We start from the raw sequence: 5,008 nt of genomic DNA, 5'->3' as shown, positions 1-5,008 counted from the left end.
TGGAGCCTTTCAGTGATGCAGAGCCCAGGGAGAGGGTGTGGCCCCACCCCATTCCCCCCAGATGGCCCCAGTTCAGGCTCTGAGGCAGCCCTTGTCCACGTCATAAAACATTCACTCTGCTCAGTTTGGCATAAAGGGCCTCCTGGTGGAGGCCTGGTGAAATCGGCCATCCTTAATAAAAGTTCCCAGGCAGAATTCTGTGAGGAGGAAACTTGAAAGGTTTCTGATCATTGTCATCCTTTCTGGTGAGCTTTGCAAAGATGACTAAGTCGTGTCCATTTGTGTTGGTTCTGATACCATGTAAACCACTGCTACTACTAGTAATAATTAAGCAACTACCATTCATTTATGTGTCCATTCAACAAATACATTTTGAGCACCTGCTCTTAGCAGGCATTGCTCTAGACTCTGGCCACCCAGACAGACAAGATTCCTAATCTCGTGGAAATTACAGTCTAGTGAAAAAGTAGACAATATACAAATACTATATCATTTCAGGGACTATAAAGGAAAATAATATAATGAATAACAAGGGGATACCTATTTAGATGAAGTATTGGGGCAGAGTTTTCTGAAAAGTTACATTTAAGTAGCTACTAGGTGCCAGATATTTACTATATTAGAGGTTAAGTATACAAAGATGAAGAAAATACCATCTGTCCTTTCAAAGACTTCAGAGCCCAATAGAAATAATAATTTCACAGGATTTCAAACAGCTGAGTTTCTAAGATCTACTACTCACCACAAATCTGCCAAGTAAATAATGTCATCCCCATTTTATAGATGTGAAAAATGAGTGTAAAGGATACGAAAGTACTTGCCAAAACTTGTTGAATCTGCTGGGTGGCTCATGCCTGTAATCCCAGCACTTTGGGAGTCCGAGGCAGATGGGTCGCTCTGAGCTCAGAAGTTCGAGACCAGCCTGGGCAACATGATGAAACCCCGTCTCTACAAAAAATGCAAAAATTAGCTGGCTGTTGGTAGCTTGTGCCTGTAGTCCTAGCTGCTCAGAAGACTGTGACTGTAGAATTGTTTGAGCCTGGGAGGCAGAGGTTGCAGTGAACGGAGATCACACCACTGCACTCCAGCCTGGGCCACAGAGCAAGACTCCATCTCAAAAAAAAAAAGAAAAGAAAAAAGAAAAGAAAAAGAGTTGTTGAGTTCATCAGGAGCACTGTCAAGATTTGAATTAAGGCCTGTCCTACTCCCATATATTTTCTTTTCCTATGCCATGGTGCTTACTAGAAACAAGGAGACACACTCAATGAAATCCCAACATCTCTCTTAGCTCAAGGTTTTATGCAGACACACAGCGCCGTCTCACGTGAGTTAACAGTACACTGCTCCAGTGGTCTCTCAGCATCTGGCTGAAGGGCTCTTGCTAGAGTACACAGTAGGGACTGAGGTGGCAGACTGGCTACAGCTCCAACCAAATACATTGTTTTACTAGCTCTCAACACTGAGTGGTACAGAAGAAAGGCAGTTGATGTCAGCCGCTCTCAGCCTATGTCCTAATGAGATACTGAGGTCTCCATCAAACTAACTCAGTGACCTAAGTCCACGCCCAGGGTTCCTCTTCGGCTTTCCTTCATGTGACATCTCTCATCCATCAGCTAAAGGGACAGGGCTCCTGACTCTGGGAGAAGGACATCCTTCATTTTCACAAAACTCATCACTGACCAGACTCTGAGCAGGAGCAAGGAGGAAGAGAAGGCCACCAGAAAGGGCCTTGACTGTTTCTCAGCCACTGGTGGAGAAGAACAACAACCCACAGCTGGCTCCATGCAGATGGTAAAAACTGATGGCTTAAGCCTCGTCTCCTTTGAAGGCCATACTGTCACACCGTCTATCTCAGGAAGCCAGCGGAGGAAAATTTAGATCCTCCTTGGTGCTAGCATTGTTGACTTAGTGTCAGCTAAACAACCTGAATCTAGAAATACCAGGTTATTCAGAGCAAAGGCATGCAGCCTGGGTTCTCAGCCTCCAAAGGCTTAAGGAAAGCATTTTTGAGGGGGGGATAATGGAGGGACAGGTAAAGAACAGGTGAGAGGACAGGACTTTCCTCCTATGCAGAGTAACCGTGCTTTGGTTGGATTTACATCTTGGGCTTCCATTAAGAGCAGATCCTTTTTGGATAAAGGACTTCTGATGCTTGGAAGAGAGGAAAGAGATGGGTGGAGGTGGGAGTCTGGACTAACATTTGGCTTAGTGTCAATTCTAGGGCCAGCCTTGACATCGGATGATTTTGCCACCCTGCCACTGGCCCACTCTTTAGAGGCAGGGTCCCAGCCTTACTTCCCTTTGACATTGGATGATTTTGCCACCCTGCCACTGGCCCACTCTTTAGAGGCAGGGTCCTAGCCTTACTTCCCTTTGTCTCCTCAACCTCCAATGCAAATCTGGTCCCTTGGTGTGTGCTCAATCAACATTTCCCTGAGTGATCCCAATTCATTCAGGATCCAGTTGAGTCTCCAGCTTAGCATGTGTTTAGTTTTGTCCTTTCAGCCTAAGCCCTCCCTTTTGACGGTTTCATTTCTTGATGTTCAACCTCTCCAAGTCAGTGTTGACCAGTGCCAGAGAAGGATGGAGATAGGACAAAGGGGTTTCCTCCAGGACACAAAGGAGGCCTTCAGGAAGCCCTGCCCATGGAAGGGGAATCATTCTGCCTCCCTGAGGCCACTCTCTGTAGACAATTGCTGGGTCCGTAGATACAACTTCCCCTTTACACCCAGGAAGAGCTGGGAACATGTTGTGTGTCTACCACTGCCAGAACAATGAGGGACAAAAGTGACTGGCAGCAGGGCTCTGGGAGGTGGCCTCCTCCACAGATGCCTTGAATGGCCTAATTATATACAGACTTCTTTTTGGTTTTTGTTTTTTGTTTGTTTGTTTTTTGAGACAGAATCTTGCTCTGTCACCCAGGCTTGAGTGCTGTGGCACAATCTTGGCTCACTGCAACCTCCGCATCCCAGGTTCAAGCAATTCTCCTGCCTCAGCCTCCTGAGTAGCTGGGACTATAGGCACGTACCACCATGCCTGGCTAATTTTTATATTTTTAGTAGAGACGGGGTTTCACTTTATTGGTCAGGGTGGTTTTGAACTCCTGACCTCAGGTGATCTGCCCACCTCGGCCTCCCAAAGTGCTCATACTTTTATCTGTTACAGAAATGCCTTGTTTCCCCCATTGCCCTTTCATTTAGTAAATCTATATTCCATTTCTCCTATGAGCCAGATTCTGTGCTAGATGCTGGGGTATGCAGCAGAAAATAAACATTCAAGAATTCCAGCCCTTGTGGAGTTCCTGCTCATCAGCATCCAGAGCTGCAGCCTCAGCCCTGGCTGCACTTTCGAATCTCCTGGAAAGCCTTAAAAAATAGGGATGTTGATTCCACTCACAAAAACTGATTCACTTGGACTGGGATCCCAATATCAGTGTTTATATGAAGAGGATTTGGGGCTAGATGAGAAGGACTCTGAGGGTCTCTGGAGAAGCTTCTAGTCTTTCCAGTTGTGCAATGACCAATCTCCCTCCTGGGTAACTTATTAGAGCTGGACCTTTCCCCTAGTTCCAGGCTGATGGAGGAAAAGGGGATGTGAACTGCTTGCTTTTTGTTTCCTCTAGAATGTCACTACAGCTTAATGTTTCACTTTTATTTACTTAATTTCTTCTAAAAGTCGGACCTTGCCAACTGAGGTCTAGCGATCTGGATTTCAAAGATGCTCAGCCTGTGCTTTCAACCACCCTGGGCCACGAATCAGCTGTCTTTGACTTTCCCCCATCTCGTTTTAATTTCTTCTCTGTTGCCTGTTCGACAGCTCCTCAGTTTCCTTTGTGGCTCTGAGAGAGCAATGACTCACAAGTGGGAATAAGGGAACTTTCCCCTTCTAAGCCCATGCAGCATCTCTCTTTTCAATCCTCCTTACCATTTCTACTCCCCGATCCATCCTTTCTCCTGCCTCTACTCCATTCTTTATGCTTTCTCTAGATGTGTCTGCCACTGGGGCATAGAGTCCTGGAGGAGAGAGAAGGCACCCTGTCACTAAGCCTCTGGGGTAGAGATTGCATTTCATGAAGCTCTCACCATCCTCACCCATGTTTGGCAGACAACCAGGCCTGCAAAGTGTTTCACCAACAAGCATTACAAAGAGAAAGAAAAAAACATTTGTTTGTTTAATATCAAGAGGAGTTTATGTCCAATCCCAGAGGGTCTGAGCAAGTAGGGACTGAGCTTAAATCAGAGGGCTTGGGCTTCCATATGCCCGCCAAATCATAATAACAATAATAACATACTAGTACTAATGCTTGTGCTACATTTGGAGCTTGAAATGATCAGTGACATTTCCCTGATGAGGTTAAACAGCCTGGCTCAGGGACCGCACATTTGCATAATAAAGATCAGAAGTCACTGCCTTCTACATCTCTCCCAGCACTGGCTGCCTGGTGTCCTTGATTCAGGGACACCACATCCTAATGTACTTCCATATGCGGCCCTATGCAGTGATTCTAATCTTTGGCTTGCATGTGAAATGTCAGCTTTTTTTTTCGTCTGGGAGAACAACAAATTATGTTTTTAAATGAGAAGGTGCCGCCTGTAATGGATAATATAATCTGAAAATGCAGAGGCAACATCTGTGACCCATGGTGCTAACCTAGCAAGCTCTAGTCTACTTTTCCTGCCTATCGGTTGATAGCAAAATATCACTTTCGATATAATAATTAATCATTAGTCAAAATGGATATCCCCATTGGTTCCTTGCCTCTCAGACAATCCTGCATAGCTTGACAATAAATCAGGGAAATACAATCTTTAATATCCAATGGAATGTACTTCCAGGCACCCTCTTTCCTATATAAACCAACAAAACACTTTGCAGAAGCCATCTATCATCAGGTGAGGGGGGAAGATGCTCCCAAGATGCCATTTGAAGGAAGGAAAATGCAGAGCCCACAGCAAGGAAGGCAGTGAGTTCAAAATGGTGGCTGTAAACCAATGAGAAACATCTTCTT

This window comes from Rhinopithecus roxellana, chromosome 2, assembly GCF_007565055.1.
Source record: "Rhinopithecus roxellana isolate Shanxi Qingling chromosome 2, ASM756505v1, whole genome shotgun sequence".
Taxonomy (NCBI): domain Eukaryota; kingdom Metazoa; phylum Chordata; class Mammalia; order Primates; family Cercopithecidae; genus Rhinopithecus; species Rhinopithecus roxellana.
The sequence above is the reverse complement of the archived record's forward strand: the minus strand, read 5'-3'. Positions refer to the sequence as shown.